The following is a 22168-nucleotide window of genomic DNA, read 5'->3' on the forward strand; positions in this document are numbered from 1 at the left end:
AGGAAAACAGAACTGTTCAAAACTCACAAATTTACTGTACCTCTCCCTGGCCTAAAAATCACCCAAAACAATTACTCTACAAACCATGCAACCATATATCAACTCTCTTTACTAATAACAATATATAACATAGTTAACAAATCCAGTTGTCACAGGTGTCCTTGTGAGTAGCCCACGCCCAGTGCCTCTGTGTCAATGCAGGTGGCCTAATTGAGATACTTAAAGGGAGGGGGTGGGGGCTATATGTGAGCTATAATAATGTGTCAGAGGTCAGGAAGGGGAGGAGTAATTGGGGTAGCCTGTGCCTGGGGAGAGGTGTAATAGTGAAGTGGTGTTAACTCTTGTGATGGGACCTTAGAGCCTAGGAAGGCTGCCCTGGATCTGCCCGTTTCAGAAGAGTAACAGCTGGTGGTGAGCAGAGCTGGCTGAATAAGGACTGGCTCAGAATGGTAAGCTGAGGAACTGTTAGTGTCTTGTTTTACTTATGTTTGGATAATAAACCCATTTAAAGGAAAGTGGGTGAGGCAGTGCCTGGCTGGGTGCTGGGGAGAAGCCCTGCCCTGTAACACGAATATTACAAAAACTCTCCCTGGAAAAATGTGAAAGCTGTAAAGAGACAATAACAAGCAATTCAAACCCCTGCAAACAAGGAAATACAGAAGCATCTCACCTTTTTATCCTGCAGAGGGCAGAGTTAAGGTTGTCTGGGTGGCACCTTCCTGATTACAGTTAAGAACTGTAGATTAGGGATTGTAGTATAGGAAGGTGATGAATATGTTTTATTGCTTTATTCTGTATTTCCTGGTTTTGTTGGTTTTGAGTTGGGTGCGGTTTGCCCTAACAATCTTAGCTGTTAGAAGTTTTTTGTATATGTATGTTTAACTTATTACAATAATAATCCTATAGTCATATAAAGTACTGGTTGGATTCTGGCATCCTGTCTGTATGCAGCTGAGCAATACACTGGAGATCCATGCATAGCCCTTAATTGAAGTCTGCAGTTTTGAGGTGGGAAAATGCTAATGTACATACTGCGTCCAACTGCCAAATTCCATTAATTTATGTTAGTACAGCCAGGAAAATAATTACTAGATGCTGGAAATCTGACTCAGTGCCCTGAGCTATGAAATGGTTAGCAGACTCATAGTACTGAAATATAATTCTCTCTCTCTCTCTCTCTCTTGTGCCCCTCCCCCCCCCATCACTTTTTGCTAATTAAAAAAGACTGTCAGTGAGCTTTGATGTGTGGCTTCTTCCACTCCTAATCCTTAGGAAGAATCCTGAGTTATTACGTACTGTATTAACATTCAAAAACATAAACACGGTCCCAGAGCTTGCTCTGGCAGGACACCTAGAATGTTATACTTCACTGGGGCTTGCTCCTCCTCAGGCCTGAGTGTCCTCAGTTCTAGTAGAGGATGCTCAGCCCCTCCTGTGTTAGGCCATTGGTGAGTATCTTTAGATTAGTGGTTTCATTTTCACCAGGCTGAGATTAATTTTATATATTTTAATTAAAATAATGTTTTCATTTAAAAAAAAAAAAAAAAAGGGCAAAAGAAACAATGAGTCTGGTGGTCCATCACCATTCTGACTCTCCCTGCTTCACACCAGGCAGGCATTTTGGGAGTGGAGAGAACCCTACGCAGCAAGCTCCTCTTCCCTAAAGTTGGCATGTCATTTCGGGGAGACAGCCAGGTGGCCCACACACCTTCTAGCCTCTGCGTCTGTAAGAGGCAGCTTGGCAGTCTTACTTTCCATTTCTGGTGTTTTACACCATGGCCTACTAGCCCAGCTTCTGCAGTCTGGGTCTTCAAGAAGTCCACTCCTTCCAAATCCACTCAAGTGTAGTCTTGTGAAGGTGACTGGGGCAGTGAGAGCATGTAGCTTCTGTAACAATTCCCACTGCCCTGCCTTTTAAAATTGTAAACTGCATGGGAGGCATCGATTCCATTGAATGAATAGGTGCTTTTTGAGGGAACAGAGAGAGGGAAGGAACTACCAGGTCCTGCTGATTCAGAATGAGGGAACTGGCCATCCTGACAACATCAAACAGGGCTGGAGCCCTAGGCATCCTGCAACATGGGGTCCACATAACTCCACCATGGCCCCACCAACATCTGGACTGATGGTGCAAACAGAGCCCCTTCCCTTTCCACAGAGGCAAAGGTGGCAGCATGGGGTCCCCTTCTTTCCCTTTGGAACAGCAGAAGAAGCCTCTCTTCTTTTGGGATCAGCAGAGGCAGCTCCATGAGTCACTTCTTTCCTTACCCCTATAGAGGCATTCCCCCTATAGAGGAATCCCCTGTATGTACCCCAGCAGCTGGTGTTATCTGCTTGGGTGGATGTGGCTAGGCCTAGAGTACAGGCAGTCCTGGACTTTACAACACTTGAGTTATGATGAATGGCACTCACAAACACTTCTACACTGACATCCTTATTTGACTTACGACTATAGGTTCCGAGTTTACGATGCTCAGTCCTGCAATGGAATAGATTGTGGTTCTGAGTTCCGACTTATGACACAATTGGTTCCTTACAATTGCATCATAAATCTGAGGACTGTCCTCTCCTCCTATCACCAAAAAAAAAAAATCTTGGCTGGTTTGATATCAGTGGGAGCACCCAGAACAATGGGTCTTGGCATTAACATCCTTTCAGATGCATGGGACAGTTCCCTTCCCTCAGCTATTGTTTCAGGCTGATGGCAGACATCATTGTGGCATGGCAGTTCAAATGTTCACACTTTTGTTTGTAACCGTGAGGGCTAGACAATTCCATTTAAAGAGAGAAACTGAGAGTTGGATGTAATAGGTGGCTCCAGGAGCTCACGCCCTAGGCTTGGGCTGACAGCCTGTCCCATAATCCAACCAACCCTGTCCCCAAATGATTCCCCTAAAATGATCTCAGGCAGGGCTGAAACTAGAAAAAAGAAAGGAATGCTGGTGTACTTGGCTGCTCCAAACTACTGGGTCATCAGCAACATGAGAATACTTGTTCCTGCCCAGGTCAATTATCAGGGCCTTCCTTTCAGCTTCCTCTGTTCTGTTAGAGTAAAACCACTGTAAAAAAACAAACCAACCCTTTCTAGCCATAACTTTGTGTTCTTGCTTTTTCTTATTTCATAATTTAATTTTCCCGTTTCTCTCTTCAAGCTTGGACTAGAATGGGGTTCAAAAAAGAACTTGATAAGTTCTTGGAGGATAGGGCCATGAATAGCTATTAGCCAGGATGGGCAGGGATGGTGACCCTGGCCTCTGTTTGCCAGAAGCTGGGAATGGGTGTCCGGGGATGGATCACTTGATAATTGCCCAGTTCTGTTCATTCCCTCTGAAGCATCTGGCACCAGCCACTGTTTGAAGACAGGATACGGGGCTAGATGGACCGTTGGTCTGACCCAGTATGGCCACTCTTATGCTTTTATAAGATAGCTCAGACCCTGCTTGTTAAGAGCCCTACAGACCAATAGAAGAATAATTTAACCCAAGGAGAGAGACTTAGTGGAGCTGGTATTATGTGTATATTTGTTCCTTAGAAGGTTTTCTGTTGCAGGTCATGTGAGTTTTAGTTTCTTGGTGGCTATGTTCACCTCCAAATAGAGCAATTTTCAGTAGTCTAGTTTCAGAGGTGAGGTAATGAACATGTGGGTCACAGTGACAAGGCTCTCATCTGAGAGGAAAGGGCATAGTTTCCTGGCCAGCCAAAGATGGGAGAAAGCTATTGATGCAGGCTGTGAGTCTAGGCACAGTGAAGACACCCGCTGAAGCTTAGTACTGCTTTGATTGGTGATCATTCAGTTGGGGAAATCAATGTCCTATAAGATCTCCTAAGCACAGAAAACAACTCTTTCCTGGGAGCAAGAAAATAATTTGTAGCTGATTGCTTAGCTTAAAAAGCAAACCCATAAACCTTGATCTTGTTTTCTGTGAATCGTTCCCAAGCAGTTTTGGGATGTGGCTGGGTGGGGGTGTTTGAAATTCTTCACCAGCAAAACTTAACAAATGATTCTTGGTTTGTAGGTTATTCATAAGCAGCTCTTTATTCAGTGTCTGAAAGCTGATCTTTGAGCTGTGCTGGATAGTTGTGACTGGACTTGCAGGTCACATGGTATTATTCCCTAATGGGAGGAACATAACTCTTAGAATCAGATCTCTTCATATGAGCTTTGGCACGTGTTTTCCAGGCACTCTTCTCACTTCACCATTGTAACCCTATACTCTGCATCTAGAATCAACATGGCCCTTTAAATATAGCCAGCATTGCCAGCAGTGTGAAGTTCCCTAACAATCACAACAAAACTTCAGTCCTTCACAGCTACCTATTTTCCAGAACAAACTTCTAAACCTGTTTTGATATTTAGAAATTAAAAATACCATTTCTACGGGAAGACTCATGATCTCTGCAAGTTGTGGACGGGTTTTCCTGTAGATTAGAGGCACTGAATAGGGCAGAGATCTCAACAATGAGAGCCCTAGTTGGGCAAAAATAAACAAACGTATCTCTGCAGCAGCATTGTTAGTGCAGTCAGATTTGCTGTACTGGGAGACTTGAAGAGTTTCATGAAGTTCAGATGTTTTCTTTTTGCTATCTTCTATGAGAATAGTCATAAAATGATACAATGATGGGGAAACTTGGCCAGCTGTTACACTTACCATCTGTGACTCTTTTGCAGTTAAACTTTTTTCCCTGTCCGCTTTTCTTTTCTTTTTTTTTTTTTTGATATTGTAAACTCCTAGTTCAAGATTTGTTTAAACTGTGCTAAGTAAAAGAAAAGGTTGTGTAAGCCAATTCAGGCATCTGACAAATAATGTGGATTCTTTTTCCCCACAAAAAGTCACCCAGCCAGAATAAAAATGTTTTGAGGCTTGCCAAATCAGCACCATTAGCGCTCTGAGATAAAAGTGGTAACTGAACACTCTCATATATATGTCAAAACGGTCCCGAAATGCTCCATACTCCCAGCCCATCATGCTGAAATTACATTAATTTACTTGTGGCACCTTGGAGACTAACAAATTTATTTGAGCATAAGCTTTCGTGAGCTACAGCTCACTTCATCGGATGCATTCAGTGGACAAATTTATTTGAGCATAAGCTTTCGTGAGCTGTATATTTGTTTGTTAGTCTCTAAGGTGCCACAAGTACCCCTTTTCTTTTTGCGCATATAGACTAACACGGCTGCTACTCTGAAACCTGTCATTAATTTACTTGAGCCTTAGTGGTCAATGTTAAATTTTCATCTCAAAGTTGTTTCCTTTCCTGTCTTATACAAATGCTGGCCTATTTTTGTCCCTCTGAGTTTGAATGTATTAGGTGGAATTACACCATTATTTAATAGGGATAATATTTATATTACAAAAAACTGCACTTACCATTAAGGCAACTGGTTCTCAAACGCTAACCTTTGGCACTTTGATTTATGTATCCCATAAGGCTATAATCAACTTGTTGCACACGGTAGCACTGGAATGCTGCCCCTTAGCAAGGGTAATAATTCCAGCCACAGAAAGTCATTATGTGTGTGACAGACCGGAGCTAGAAACTGAAAGGTCAGAGCTTGTCAGAATGACACAAGTCACCACTCTTCTTCCCTCAAAATGTTTCAAGAAACTATAACATTGTGGATTTGCTAAGCAACCTGTAAAATAACAGTGACAGCTGTGGTTTTTGAGAAATGTTGCATATTTTTGTTTGGACCTAATGAAACCTTTCCCATGTGGAACCATCAGCCCCTTGAAATGAACCCGCAAACCAAGGAAGCACTTGAAACAAAGGTCAATGGGAGGAAGGTAACTGCATTCAACTACAGCACCTAATAAAAGTAAGGGATAGAAAGCAGGTTTCAGGGGGAGGTACGCAGATGTTGAAATAGCTACCACTACTAAAAATGATCTGAGGGGTTCCTAACATGCAAACCTAAACTTTTAGGAACAACCTAGAAACTTACTTGCTTCAATAGGGATAGCATGGGGGCGGGGTGTGTGTGTGTGTATGAAATTCACTCTGTGGAGGGAGCCAAATTCTATATTTAATGGTCTGTAGGCCATGGTATAGATTCAGGACTCCTTAACTTTCTCACTGCACAGCAGAATTCCCAGAGATCTCAATGAGAGGTTTGTACAAATATGAAGGCCTGATTATATTCTCAATGTAGTTACATTATTTGTTCAGCACCTTATCACACTGAGTCATTAACAGAAAAATGTTTCATTTATTTCTGTTTGTGTTTGTTTTTTTCCCCCGGCCCCGCCCTCCACCCTTCTTCCCCATCTCCTCGCTCTCTCTTTCTGAGACTCCTGTATTTCTCTGCAATAACACTCCCTTCTTCCATGGGCTTCCACTGTCCCCCTGTGCTAGTATCTTTAAATGATCAGCAATTAAATAGTTCTTGTGAATGCTTAATTCTAAAACCCAATGATGGCATGTTATCACAGCAGTGAGATGAATGAGGTGCAGAAAGAAGAGGAAGTTCTTGGAGCTATTGTGTTAGGCTGTCTGCAGACTCAGGAAGATATCACTGCATTGAGTTAACATTTGGAAGGTTCTTTCTAACCCTGCTGTTTAGGAACTTACTCTAAAAAAATTCTTTAGAACCTGAACATCATGCAGGCCACATAAATACAGCAAGCATGCTAGATATAAAACACCTTGGCTTTTGAGTTTTTAGTGGGGGGCAAAAGGAAATCAAACCTTTATATTTAAGCAAGTGCATGTGGCTACCTTCAGATGAATCCATTACCAAACTGTTGTCAGGGACCTCACAATCCCATTCTGTCATCTGCTTGCATGCTGTACATGTGATACTTGCCATTAGTGCTCTTAGGATGCCTTGTGAGATTCCCAAGTTCAGCACAGGCCTTGAAGGATAACTTTGTAAAATCCCCATAATTGAATACATTTTGAAGCTATGTCCCTGCAGGGTGCCCTTAATCTTAACTCACAGGTGGGATGGGAGAAGGATGGGGAGGGATAGCTCAGTGGTTTGAGCATTGGCCTGCTAAACCCAGGGTTGTGAGTTCAATCCTTGAGGGGGCTGTTTAGGGATCTGAGGCAAAAATTGGGGATCGGTCCTGCGTTGAGCAGGGGGTTGGACTAGATGACCTCCTGAGGTCCCTTCCAACCCTGATATTCTATGATCCTAAGGATGGAGACTTCTCAGCCAGACAACCATGGCAGAAGTAGAGGGGAGAAAAGCTGAGTGGTTTGGCAATGTGTAGGGATCCCTAAACAGAGGGGATGGGATTCAGAGGTTGATGGGGTGTAGGTAGGCTAGTATGGTACAGTTTGCCTTCCAAAGTCTTTGGGTCTAAAATCACCATAGTTTCCCCACAGAGAGGGAAATCTCAGATAAGTAGGGCCCTGAGTTGCATATTGGGCTGTATTAGTAGGAGCATTGCCAGCAGATTGAGGGAAGTGATTATTCCCCTCTTTTCGGCACTGGTGAGGCCAGTTTTGGTCCCCCCCCCCGACTACAGAAGGGATGTGGACAAATTGGGGAGAGTCCAGCAGAGGGCAATTAAAATGATTAGGGGGCTAGGGCACATGACTTATGAGGAGAGGCTTAGGGAACTGGGGTTATTTAGTCTGCAGAAGAGAAGAGTGAGGGGGGATTTGATAGCAGCCTTCAACTACCTGAAGGGGGGTTCCAAAGAGGATGGAGCTAGGCTGTTCTCAGTGGTGGCAGATGACAGAACAAGGAGCAATGGTCTCAAGTTGCCGTGGGGGAGGTCTAGATTGGATATTAGGAAACACTATTTCACTAGGAGGATGGGTGAAGCACTGGAATGGGTTACCTGGGGAGGTGGTGGAATCTCCATCCTTAGAGGTTTTTAAGGCCCGGCTTGACAAAGCCCTGGCTGGGATGATTTAGTTGGGGTTGGTCCTGCTTGAGCAGGGGGTTGGACTAGATGACCTCCTGAGGTCTCTTCCAACCCTAATCTTCTATGATTCTCTCTGGCCCTGCAGACCAAGGGTGACAATGGGTTGTGAAGCTCGTAATGCATCACCCAGCTTCCAAAAGAACAGGGCCCACATCTAGGGTTTGCTTTGCCTGTGCTTAAGGCCTGCTGTGGATAGACAATCCCTGAAAGTGATGTTTTGTGGGATGAGACTGCAGTTTTACTCTTCTAGAAGCTGCTCATCTGGAAATAAAGTCAAAACAGAATAGTGGCTGCCATTGGTTTAGAGCAGTGATACTCAGACCTCTGTGGTTCAGGAGCCAAATTAGCAATCAACAAAAGAGCCACAGTTGTGTGAATTCATTGTTTCATTTACTATTCTAATTCTCACAACAAAATGACTGACCAAGTGTTCTACAATTGGTTAATAACATAGTAAAAACATCCTGATTGGTTAATAATTAAATCACACAGAGCCGCAGGAAACACATTAAAGAGCCACTTGTGGCTCCCGAGCCTCAGTCTGAGTATCCCTGGCTTAGAGCATCCACAGTGAGGTCAGGAATATTTTTGGAGCTAATCTACAGCTAGCCACTGTATTACCTAAACCTCTTACTGATCACTACAGTGTAAATTCAGTGAGGTGGCCGTCCCCCCCCACATTTTTTCATTATGCCAATGAGTTTTGAAAACATGCCAATAAATGCTTAAGCTGATGCTCTGAATTAACAGTAATGGGAGTTGTCTATACAAGTTACTTCAAATGCCATCTGGGCCTGCTTCTGTTCTCACAGTATTTTAAATAGGGAGTAATTGCATTCAAGTCAGTGGAGTTACACTGCCATGCAACTGATGTGAGCAAGAGTCGAATGAAGCTTTCTTTTGGTATTGTTTCTTTGAGTCCTTTATTAACTTTAACTCTCTGTTCCCTGGGGTTAAAAGATCTGGATTACTATTGCCTTGGAACTCTTCTCTTTTAAAATTAATGTAAATATTATTTTTAGGTTCTCCCGCCCTTTGGGTATCTGTGTGAGATATGCTCCCTCTACAAAAACAGAGGCAAACAACTAAGGTTTTGGATAACACTAAAGAATTCTTACATCAGACAAATAATTTGAGTTATATTGTTTGGGACTTAGACAAACCAGGACTCATTTCCCCTTTCAGTTCACTGCACCATAATGAAACTGTTTCACTTCAGCTGCCAGCATCCCGTCCACTGATCACCCTGGGGATTCTCTGAGAAGCTTCCCACTCAGCCAGCATTAAGACTCTCTTTCCAAGAGGCACCTCAGTGTGCCACATGCTAGATTATTCCTGGCTCTGGGAACAATCTTGAACTCTTTTTGGTAAAACTCCTGCTGAAGTCACTGTGAGTTGTGCCTGAGTAAGTAGTTCAGGACTGCTTCCGTTTGAGCAGCTGTCTGGTGTGCTGAACCAGCAGCTTTGTGTGCTATGGATTGTGCTCTTGCAAAGCCTATTGTCCTTTTTCCCCCCCCCCCCCCTCTTATCCCACTCAACACTGCATGGCCCCTGGACAACTGTTAACTACTCACCAATAACACCACTATACGAAAGATGGGAAGAGAAACTGGATGCTCTTTCTAGATACCTTTGTGGATCCCACCCACAATAGTTATCTAGATGCCTACACCCCAGACTTAGGTGCTGAAGTCCCAGTTTTGGCTCCAATGCAATCCCACCAAACCTGTAGATGCCTAGGTTTTCAGGCGAAAAGTTCCCTTTGCACCTAAGCTTCTGCGTGAGCATGTGCACTGCTGCCTCCCTCTGAGCAGGGATGCCTATCTCCCACCTAAGCTCCACAAACTAGGGGAAGATAAGTATTTAGCTGCTTATCTCAGGTGTGGGGCCTGATCTGTGAGGTGGCCTCTGAGCACGCCTACTGGATTGGATCCCATTCAAAACCCGGCAGCCAGGGGAGGAGGCAATGCCCACCTTAAAACCGTTAGCCCAGTGGCTGGAGCACTCACCTGGGACTGTAGGAGATCCAGGTTCAATTCTTCCTCTCTTTTTAGATGGGGAGCCAGAACTTGAACAGGGGCCTCCCACTTCTCAGGAGAGTGCTTGAACCACAGAACTGGGGGATGTTCTGTTGTGGCCACCCCCCCCCCCCCACCCTCCAGTCTCTCCTGTTGAAGCTGCTCCACTGTGGATAAATGAATGACTGGAGCAGGGGCACTGGTCTTGGGATCTCCTGCCTGCTAAAGGGATGCCCTGACTACTGAGTCAGTCTCTCCCTCTGGCCCAATGACTCTGTATTTACTCTTATTCAATGGGAGAGAATGAGGGATCCCCACATCAAAATATCCCATGGCTCAGTAGCTAGAGCATGCTCCTGTGGAGTGGGAGAGCCCTATTCAAATCCTCTCTCCTGCAGGGGACAAGGGGAGAATTGAACCCACATCTTCAGCAAGTGTTCTAATCACTGGCTAAAAGTTATAAGGCAAGTACCCCTCTGATCTCCACCACTTCCTCTGGCTGGTATGGGTGTGGAGTGAGGCAGGTGCCTAACTCATGCCCAGAGTTGCCGGGGCTATGAACTGCCAAGTCCTGGCACAAATTAAGCCCTGGGAGAGATTAAGAGAAGGGAGTGTCCTTTGCCCCACCTCTCTCACAGGAGATAGGCACCTAAATCCAGGCTGCAGGAGGTGCCTAGCTCTACTTAGGGCAGGGGTGCTGAGAGCCATTGAACCAAACTGTAAACCCTGTGTATGATGGAAACCACTTCAGGCCAGGGGGTGCGGCAGCATCCCCAGCACCCCTAGTTCCAGCACCTATGGCTTAGTGATCCATAAACAGGAACCTGCTGGCTGGAGTTAGGCACCCAAGGCATTTCTTGCAGGCACGAGCAGTGCTGACCTGGGATCCCATCTATCTGCTCAGGGACCCAACAAACAGGGAGGAAGGCTAGTCATGTGTTAAACCACAGGGAATATGGCCTGTATTCCTGGCTGTACTAAAGACTTCCAGTTTGAATTTGGGCAAAGCACTCAATTAGCCTGCATCAATTTCCCTATCTTAACTATCTCTCAGCCCTAACTTATTCTTATTTACAAAATCCTTTGAGATCCTGAGATGGAAGTTTTTATAAAAGTGAAGTTTTATTTTTATTTTATTCAATCTGGGTTATCACCACTTCAACTAACAGAATTTCTATCTACCAGAGGTCTATGACCTGTTAGAGTTCTCCAAATATTTTGAACGGAAACACACACAACAAGCATACTGTGTTCTGCCCTCAAATGATTCAAGTTTGCAGTGCCATTTCTGGGGGTAATATTAAAAGAATGTGTCCGCCTTCAAGGCGCTACACTGATGCACACTGCTCAATTTCAAGCTTATAACTAAAAGGACAGTACTGCTATATCTGAATGGAAGACAATGGTATAGTAACCCCATAAGGCATGCTGTTAAGGCCTAATTAGAAACAGGAACTTGCCTACTAGACCAATATTTATCCTCACCCATTTGCTATATTTATAGTGTGGGATTTCAGTGCTTTCATTCGTTGTTTTTACTGTAATAGAGATGATGTTTGATTTTACATACTACATGGGTGTTTGTATATGCTGTAACTTCCTGTTCCTATTGAAATGGAGCCTCTTAAAGTGTACCAATCCCTCCGACTCAAAAGTAAAATAATAAATTGCATCCAGAATTGTACTTTGGCCAAAATATTCCCCCTATTGAGCAAATTTCTAGAACCACAGGCGCTGACTTTTGTTTTTGCCAGTGGGTTTTTTGTTTTTTTTTTCTTTCTTTTTTTTTTTTTTAAGAGGTGAGTCTGTGTGTGTGCGTGCTAGGGGGGTTGGAGCTGTGCCAGTTTTGGGGCGGCTATTTTCGGCATACTTATATACTTCTTTCATATTCTAATTATTAAATGCCTATCGTTGGAATCTTAACAATTTAATCATTATTAAATAGTATTGAACTACATAATTACACTACCATGAATTACAGTATATTAAAATCATTGCACTCACCTACAAGCTGTCTTCACTAACTTCCCAGTTTAAAGACATTATATCTCACTGTAGATTTCTGAATGAAACTGGCTTGTGGGTGCTCAGTGTTGGGTTTACAATGGCACCATGACACTGGGACCACACACAGGAGCATGGGCAGGGCCTTCTCTCCTCCCCGGGCAAGAGACAGGTTGGGTCTCAGGGTGGCGAGGGGGGTGGGAGAGGCAGAGTGGTGAGCAGAGTGTTGAGGGTACAGGGGGCAGGACCACTGTCCAGGCACCAGGGCCCACAAAAGATTAATATGGCCTTGCAGGTTGTGAGACACCCCCCCCACCCTCTTTTTTTGGTGGTTGCTTGAGCCCTGGAGCACCCACAGAGTCAATGCCTATGACTAAACTCCTGCCCAGCTTCTTCTGTTTGTGAGGTTTTCAGGTCTGTGAGGTACCCAGTTCAGATACTCCTCCTCCATGAACACCAGGATAATACGGTAGTGCTGCTGGTATGGCTGTTCTGTGCAAAAAATAACACTGGTCTTTCTCTTCAGGGAGCTGAAATATTCGTCCTGTCCCATTTCTCTCTCTCTGTCTCTCTCTCCACCCCCCTCCACCCCGAGCTTGTTTCCATGGCCCGTCATCTTGGGCTGGTGGATGGATGGTCAGCAAATCTGATGGTGGCAGGGTGGCGACAGTCAGGAAAAGGCCTAACTGCTGTGTGAACACACCTGGCATCTACAGACAATGTGGCTTCTGATGCTGCAGAAATCCCATTCTGAATTGCCAACTCAAATGAAATGCTGACTTTGTTCCCTCTCGCCTAAGTAAGGGAGGTTAGTAAGTGGTGGGGACAAGAGCATGGGGTAGGCATGGAGAGGCATGAGAATAAAAGGGAAGGAATAAAGAGTGGGAATCATAATGGAACAAACCTGTTTTGTTGCCAGAGAGGTAAGGTGTTTCCTGTTTTTTGTTTAAAAAAACAAACTAAATCCTCAAACTTGAAGAGACTTTGGGTCCACTTCCAGATCTATGCTTGGCAACTCAGGCTTGCCTTTATAATGGGCTGAACCGGAAATCCAGATCTGAAGCATAATCTCTCACACACCCCACCCCAAAATCTAGATCTGAGCTTCTTGAACCCATCTCTAGTGACATCGTCTCAGTATCTTGCTGCTAACTCTACTCTCATTTTTTGTTGGTTTGAGAAATGTCTTGGAACTAGAAAGTTAGCTACTTTTCCAGACTGTACTTAGAATCATAGAATATCAGGGTTGGAAGGGACCTCAGGAGGTCATCTAGTCCAACCCCCTGCTCAAAGCAGGACCGATCCCCAATTAAATCATCCTAGCCAGGGCTTTGTCAAACCTGACCTTAAAAACTTCTAAGGAAGGAGATTCCACCACTTCCCTAGGTAACGCATTCCAGTGTTTCACCACCCTCCTAGTGAAAATGTTTTTCCTAATATCCAACCTAAATCTCCCCCACTGCAACTTGAGACCATTACTCCTTGTCCTGTCATCCGCTACCACTGAGAATAGTCTAGATCCATCCTTTTTGGAACCACCTTTCAGGTAATTGAAAGCAGCTATCAAATCTCCCCTCATTCTTCTCTTCTGTAGACTAAACAATCCCAGTTCCCTCAGCCTCTCCTTGTAAGTCATGTGTTCCAGTCCCCTAATCATTTTTGTTGCCCTCCGCTGGACTCTCTCCAATTTTTCCACATCCTTCTTGTAGTGTGAGGCCCAAAACTGGACACAGTACTCCAGATGAGGCCTCACCAATAGAGGGGAACGAATAGAGGGGAATGATCACGTCCCTCAATCTGCTGGCAATGCCCCTACTTATACATCCCAAAATGCCATTGGCCTTCTTGGCTACAAGGGCACACTGTTGACTCATATCCAGCTTCTCGTCCTCTGTAACCCTAAGGTCCTTTTCTGCAGAACTGCTGCCTAGACATTCGGTCCCTAGTCTGTAGCGGTGCATTGGATTCTTCCGTCCTAAGTGCAGGACTCTGCACTTGTCCTTGTTGAACCTCATCAGATTTCTTTTGGCCCAATTCTCCAATTTGTCTAGGTCCCTCTGTATCCTATCCCTACCCTCCAGCATATCTACCACTCCTCCCAGCTTAGTGTCGTCTGCAAACTTGCTGAGGGTGCAATCCACACCATCCTCCAGATCATTAATGAAGATATTGAACAAAACCAGCCCCAGGACCGACCCTTGGGGCACTCTGCTTGATACTGGCTGCCAACTAGACATGGAGCCATTGATCACTACCCGTTGAGCCCAACAATGTAGCCAATTTTCTACCCACCTTATAGTGCATTCATCCAGCCCATACTTCTTCTTTAACTTGCTGACAAGAATACTGTGGGAGACAGTGTCAAAAGCTTTGCTAAAGTCAAGGAACACTTCTACCTTAGCTGCAGAACCAGCCACAAAGATTCAGGTCTGGAAGGCTCCCTCCCTGTTGTACTTCCCTGGCCAGGTAGGGGAAAAGGTTGTGAAGGAGGAAATGGCCAGGCTCTGTTTGGCAGTGGGAGCTGTATGGCAGCAGGGAGATAGAAGAAAAACCCCAGGAGCTGTGGACAGAGCCACCCGTGGCACAGCCTCTAACTGTCAAGTGCAGGTCTGTGTGGGACTTATGGGCAATCAGCAGCAGGTAGGCATGGAACCATTGCAGTGGGGCTCCAATGATACACTAGCTGAGCCTGGTCTGGAAACCCACACATGCTTGCTTGGTTGAATAGAGACTGGACTGGAGAGGACACCCCAGGTGCTAGGCAGGAAGAGCCCTAACTCTTGATTGGACTGCCCCAAGGACCCAAAGAAGAACTGCTCCTGCTCACTTTGAACTGTAACTATTTAAGCCTCTGTATCTAGGTTATCTGCAGCCTTTCCCTTTCCTGCTAGCCCTAATAAAAACCTTTCCCTTAACCATGTGTACTGAGCAGTTACTGTGTTAACACCTACAAGGCCTAGAGGCTGATGCACTTACTGTGCATGCCTCTGAGATGTGGCACTCTGCTGGCACCCTGGAGATCTGGGGAACAGAGTAACTCCAATAATTACAACTGGTTGGACTTGATGATCTATTAACCATTTACTAATCCTTTTTAAACTAGCTATAAATAGGATCTTAATATTACTTGGGACCCTCATTTTAATGGAGCAGGAATTGTTCCTGTTTAAGGTCTAAATATTCATTTCCTAGATGAGGGAACCATGACCCAGGTTACATGAATCCAGAAGAGTTTGAGACTATTCAGTGGTGAGGACTGAGACTACTGACTTGTGCCAGCTCCACCCATCTTTATGGTTTTGGCCTCCCACCTCCATTTATCTGTTTGTTCACATATTGCATCCGGTCATGATCATAGCTTGTAAGCTGTCTGGAGCTGTGGCTGCTTTTGCTTTACTCTTTTGTACAGAGCCTAGCACAATGGGGCCCCAATTCCTGATCTGGCCTATGAGTTTTACCACAAAAACAAATAACTTACAAATAGCACAATTGCTGCATGAGAAGCAAGTTGGTCCCGGGGAGGTCTCTGAAAATATACACTAGAGTGGCTAGGATAGATAATATACACCATCAGCATAGAGAAGAAGGGAGCTGTGCATTGGGACCGGTGCAAAGATAACTTAAAGAAAAGGAAATGGTTTCCTTTCTGATTACGTTTTTCTCTCTGAGCCATATACGTTTTTGAGCCATATACATTTTTTTTTTTTTTCTCTCTGAGCCATATGTGTTGTCTATGTTGCCACTAGTAAAAAGCTACCCAAGGCCTCTTGAATATGAGCAGAGCAGATTCCCTGTGTTCAGATGGTGGGTCTGCACTAGACCTGGAAGATACAAATTCTGCCTTTATGAGACATACCCACTTTCACTCTGATCAAGCTGGGGCACGCTAAAAACAGAAATATAGCTGGGTGACTAGTCCCTCACACTGCTTCGGCTTTGAGTGCAGACCCATGCTCCTTCTGTGTGACCGTAGGTACGTTGTCTGACAGCTAGCCCCTAGCACAGCAATGGCTACACTGCTATTCTGGGTATCAATCCTTGAGCTGGAATGCACACCTTTCTAGCTCTATAGCAGACACACCCAAAGTCTCTGAGCTCATGGCCTCTTGGGGGACTGCCTCACCAGTGTGATGGGTTGAATTTGAGTTAAACAAAGAATATTACTCTTTTTAGCTGGTGTCATGCTAGCTGGACTCCAACATGGCATATAGAACACTGCTGTTTGCCAGAGATTGCTTAACCTGGTCTTTTCATTTCATTTTTCAGGATTTTTTCTGCATCTTATCAGTTACATTAGGAAAACTTTGAACAAGAATCTGGATTGTCTGATCCAGCAAGATGAAAGACTTGGAGGGACTATGGTAGCTCTTTTTCGATCCCTGCATGGACTAATAGTTTAACTTTTACTGTACAAAATAATAAAGGGGTTGGTGTAGGAGATGTCTTTCAGTGAAGGAATATGCTCCTGGTTCAATTGTGGATTATGCAGCTCAATAGTTAGCATGAAAGGCTCAATTCCAAGCCCATGGAAGTTGAAGAAGAATTCTGATGAGTTGAAGTCACTTTTGGATAGGGGGCTAACTCCTGAAGGAATTCCCCAGCAAACTTGTCAGATGATGCCACATAAAGTAGCTGTTCCTTTAGTCCTTTCTTCCTCCTCAGCAGGATCCCCGCCTATTTCAGAATCCTAACCCTGTAGCTTTCATACAGAATAGCTCCCACAGGATTGGAGAGGAATGGGGAGTGGGGGGGGGGGAATGTCACTTTGGCGCTGCTCTACTCCCTTCTGCTCCTTTTGACTCAAAACTGTTGGAGTCCCACTCACTTATAGCCCATTGCACATTGCAAAGGGAATGAGTGGGGCCTAAGGCTCAGTTTTAGAGCTATCACTCTTCCCCAATGATCAAGATAAATATATGCCATGTCATATTACATACTGCTCTAAGACCACTTCCATACCAATACACAAGAGGGTAGAGTATTTGGCTCTAATTTAAAGGTTTCTCAGGTCAGGTCAACAAATGCTGCAGGAAATTAAATTTATTTAGACTTTCTCCCATAAAAATAAGACTCTTCATTTTACTCTCATGTCCATTCCATACGAGTCAGTGTTGTACATCTTGTGAAACCAAAACAGGTCCTTAAAGATGGACTTGTTGACAAGCCTTGAAAGATTCCCATTGTAGTTAATGGCAATAATTCTAGTTCACTATTCAGAAGCTAATAGATATAAATGGCAGAGCAACCAACATCCTTCCTCTGCCTCATTCTGCCTTCCTCTGCCTCATCCACTTTTCTGGAGCCAAATCACAAAACAGTATAATAGACATTTCAATACACTTCTTTCCACTCATCCCCACCCTTCTAAAAGTTGCTAGAATCAGGAATTTGTGATGTGAGTTGTAATCAGTTCTTGTGGGGATTGATCAATATGTCAGCAAGTGATAGCTATATGGCTGGTAGGATTAAAAAAAAAAGAGAAAACAGACTTACTATTTCTGAGCTCAAGAAAGCAAGCAATTGTCTGACATTCAAGCCAGATCCTGATAGGCAACATGTCTGTGTCTTTCTGTTAAGTGCAAATTATTTTACTCATCCCTCATCTGCTATGTGCTTCCTGTAGACCAGGAGCCAGATCCATTTTTTGGTTCAGGAACCTGGCATCTAAAGGCCTGATTCAGTTCAGAAACCTGTCTGGAACCTCTGTTTGTAGTAAACCAACTCCTTCATTTCTTTGGATATGAAATCACTTGTTGGCAGGAAGAATTGCATCTTTGCTGACTGTGATGACCTCATGAAAGCTTTTGTCATGCCAGATACATGCTTCAAACACATGTTTCCATTTACAGTGTGCTGTTATATGTGTTTGTGTGAGTTGCAGAATACTAATAGCTAATGCTGACTCTATTTCTGAAAGTATGTAATTGGAACTCAAAGTCCCAGTCTTTCCCATTTTTAAGTAACTTAGGTTAGGAAAGAACTAACATGGAATAGTAAAGTTTTAAATTAAGAGGCTGGAGAAAATTTTAGTAATCTAAACATGGTTTGGGGATAACTTTCTGAAACACAAAAATATCTATCTAATTAATTATAATATGTCTCTTACAGGCTTAGTCATCTACCATTATTTGTGATAATGGTACATTGTGCAGACATGAAATAACCTGGGAAGAAAATTAAAACATTTTAAATCTTCATTTTCCTACTGTTTTTTCCAGAGAATGGAATTGATCAATCTTTAAACATTTAAATACATATTTGAAAGTATCTTCAGAAATAGGTGGGTTACTTGCACCTCAGAAAAAATATCTTTTTAATATGGACCTGCAATTCTTTGTCAAAACCAAGTACATTGGTTTCTTCCATTGGGGATGATAGCCTCTATTTCTAGTCTTATCTCAGATATTCTGGGTCTAAAATATAGTTTATTGGGTACATTTTTTTTCATCACAAACCTTGACTGATTACTTAGAAGTAATCTCATCAATATTCAGCTCTTCACTTCAAGGACTGCAAAATGCGTTTGTTTCCAAATATTATATAGTTCCCACTTAATCACAGATATAGGTTAGAACCCCAGATCTGGAGGATATCTGTTAATTGTTTTGGTTCCTTAAGCGTTTTAACATTAATTTAGTTTGTGGCCTCTGCAGTTTTGTTAAATATTTCCCATATTTCTGCTGTTTGTTTGACATCCAGATACATATTTTTCCCCCTTGCCAATCTTTGTCTTTGTCATTTCTCATCTTCTCAGTAATTGCTTTTCTAAAGTCTAGTGTTCTGGAGACTTTTGATAGCACTTAATCGGCCGTGTTGTGCCACCAGCTTTTAAGGGAAAATTTTAACTGCTTTAATTGAAAAGTTCTCATCAAAAATTGATGGCCACATACTGCTTTTGTCATTTAAATCCTAGCGTCACTTCAACTTCAATTTATCATTCCAGACTGGCTTCCAATGATTAGGTCACAAACTCTGATTTCTGCTAACAGTTAAGTATGCTGTTTAAAGAGGGTGCTCTATTCTTCTGTCAAAAACATGTTCTCTACTACTTTATTTGTGCATTTAAATTTTATTGTGCCTGTCTGTCCAATAATTAAAATGCTAATAGTCCATGCAAAAATTAAGATAATTAACGAACCTATCAGATCGCCCAGACCTGCCATAATCAGAACCCTAAGTCAAACCCTCTCTATTCCACACACTCAGTAACTGGGTATTGCAATCAAAATCCATCATAATCATTGCACTGACCTTGCAGGTCCCTTCATTTGCAGAAAACATAGGCCTGGACTACATCATGAAGTTCCATTAGTTTAATTTAAATGGGGTTTTAAACTGATCCAGTTAATCCATTGTGGACACTTATTTGGTGTGTGTGGCTTACTTCAGTTTAGCTGAAATGTATTCAGACATAAGCTAAACCAAAATGTTCCTGTTTTAAGCCAAACTCAGTTTGTCTATACTGCCTTTTGCACTGGTTAAAATAAATGCAACTTCATCATGAAGAAATGTATTAGCAACATAAATGCCGGTGTAGCATGGGTAGATGGCAGATGCCTAGAAGACCTAGACTTTGATGTGCTACTGAGCAACACCTGCAAAAAGTTGCAAACTAACCGACAAACCTGGCAAAAATAGCAGGCCAAGCAGGGCTCAAAATTAGTTGTGCTAAAACAGCTATCCTTGAAATGCAGCTGTCAAACAGTAACGTCACACTAGAAGAACAAAATATCAAGTAGCACCATATTGACCAACAGAGACCTCAAGAAGGAAGTGGCTGTGACGTTGCACCCCATGATGCTTTATAGAAATATGCTTAGGAGTGTAAATATGACATAACTGGAATATGTTTTATGCTAGATATGCCATGTAACATATCTTTGCAAAGGTTATGTTCTTCTGGATGTATTCATCCTATTTGTATGCATGTATCATTTTTATATCTGAAGTTATGAGTGTTGGCTGTATGCTTGTATTTAAAGTGTTCGCTGTAGAAAGCGCCTAAGGCAGATTTGGTCAACATAGTGTGAAGGGGTTATTCAAGTAATTGGGAGTACTTGGCTAACTATGAACCTTGATAGACACCAATCCACATCTGAGCTTTCCTGGGAACATCCTGTAGAAAACTGAGTCATGCATGGACATGTGACTTGCCCATGTGACTCCGAAACTCCATTTTGTAGTTGGATTCTACACAGGGAGGGAGAGGGGTTTCCACCCACAAGAGAGACTATATATGTCCCTGGAAAAACCCCTCCTTTTTTGGTCTTCAGCTGGCTCAAGTGGTAGTCTTTCCACCCCCAAAGGATACCTGAAAGAGACTGTAACAAAGGAGAGTAACTACAGGGGTGTGAGTGATTATTGGACCCAGACTAGAAGGAGGCTAGTCTGTCAAAGAAGCTTATTGGAACACCTCTGAGGGTGAGATTTCATCTGTAATCACTTTCTTACTGTATTAGGCTTAGACTTGTATGTTTTATTTTATTGTGATTGGTAATTGATATTTGTTCTGTCTGTTATTACTTGGAACCACTTAAACCGTACTTTTTGTATTTAATAAAATCACTTTTTACCTATGAATTAACCCAGAGTATGTATTAATACTGGGGCGGGGGGGGGGGAGAAACAGCGGTGCATATCTCTCTATCAGTGTTATAGAGGGTGAACAATTTTAGTTTACCCTGTATACACTTTATACAGGGTAAAAGATTTATTTGGGGTTTGGACCCCATTGGGAGTTGGGTATCAAGTGCTGGAAACAGGAGCACTTCTTAAGCTGTTTTCAGTTAAGCCTGCAGCTTTTGGGGGACGTGGTTCAGACCTGGGTCTGTTTGTAGCAGGCTAGCAGGTCTGGCACAACCAGGCAGGGCTCTGAGGTCCCAAGCTGCCAGGGAAAATGGGCGTAGAGGTAGTCCCAGCACATCAAGTGGCAGTTCCCAAGGGCGTTTCTGTGACCCAGCCCATAACAGTGGCATCATAGGAAAGGCAGCCACAATGTTTATTAAACGCAACAATATACAAAAATCAAAGATCTACAGCTCCAGGGGAACCCCTCCCCCCCGAATTTTCATTTCAAACCTAGTCTCAGTGCTAATGTGGCTGCAAGAGCTAGAGGTCTATCAGAATGTTAAACAGAAAACTAGACCCCTTCCAAAAATAGGTACCTACAAAGGATTCTGGTTGGACAGACTTCATCACCAACAAAGATCTGAGAAATCACCCACCAGAAACACAACCAAGTGCTGGACATATTTGGGGGCATGTACTCTGGATGTCATCACACAGGCTCTCATATGAAACTGTCCAGCGAAAACCAACTGCTGTGAGGAAATGAGGGTGCCCAAGTGAAACCTTAAGAACGCTTAACAGGGAGGGCAGAACAATCTCAACACCACAGAGCAGATTAAAGCAGCAACAAATGACAGGCATGGAAGAGACTAGCTTCTACCTTCTACACCAACACTGATATGGGAAGGATGTGTAAAACAATTTACGGCCCCCCACACCCAACCCCCCCTCTTCTTGTTTAGACAAGCCTTTGTATTGAGCCTACCATCTCATTATGTCTAAGATTTTGGTAGCATTTCCAAAGATCACCTTGTTCTAGACTTAAATGGCACTCTAAATACATGTTCCTGTGACAACTATAATGCTTTTGTTGCTGTTGACGCAATATTGCCTCTCTTCCATATTGATATTGATTTTGTTTTTGTTTTTGTCAATGGCCAGTAGCTGATGAGATCTACAGGCAAGCCCAGAGATCTAAAGAGAGGTGAGCAGGTCTATGCACACTACAAAATGGAATAGAAATCTGCAAGTCATAGAAACATAGGACTATGTATAGATTTCTTCAGGTAAATCACTGTATCAAGGAAAGTTCAATTGCTATAAAAAGGAATGATGGAGAAGTAAAGAAAGAAGATAAAATATTATGTATTTGTCACCTGGGTAAAGAAAAACTGTGGCTTTCTTTTGAGATCATTTCTAGGAAGATGGTTGGAAATAAGGAAATGGGTAAAGGAAATAGTTCTGCAAGCATAAGGGTCAACTTTTAATTTCTCTGTGTAATGTGAGCCCATCCCTCTCAATTAGAAAAGGGAACATTCATTCAGCTCTACTGAAGGAGTACATTAATCATCTGCTTGGCACATGTTTCTGTCCAACACTCTGTCCCAAATTTGGCCTGTTCCATTAACTAAATCAGCCTCAAGATAAACATAGTTATATGTGCTGTGTGTCCACTCCTGCCTCTCTCAACACTGCTTAGCC

General features: G+C 43.2%; 1 long non-coding RNA gene across 1 annotated transcript in view; it reads left to right on the forward strand.

The window, feature by feature from the left end:
• The first annotated feature begins 284 nt into the window (after positions 1 to 284).
• The window catches only part of LOC122464500, a 54256-nt gene continuing 32372 nt past the window's right edge, over positions 285 to 22168 (forward strand). Inside the window, exon 1 of the long non-coding RNA XR_006288590.1 lies at positions 285 to 449. This is a non-coding gene — a long non-coding RNA (uncharacterized LOC122464500). The remainder of the gene's footprint in view (positions 450 to 22168) is intronic.

Source organism: Chelonia mydas, chromosome 2, assembly GCF_015237465.2.
Source record: "Chelonia mydas isolate rCheMyd1 chromosome 2, rCheMyd1.pri.v2, whole genome shotgun sequence".
Lineage (NCBI taxonomy): Eukaryota > Metazoa > Chordata > Testudines > Cheloniidae > Chelonia > Chelonia mydas.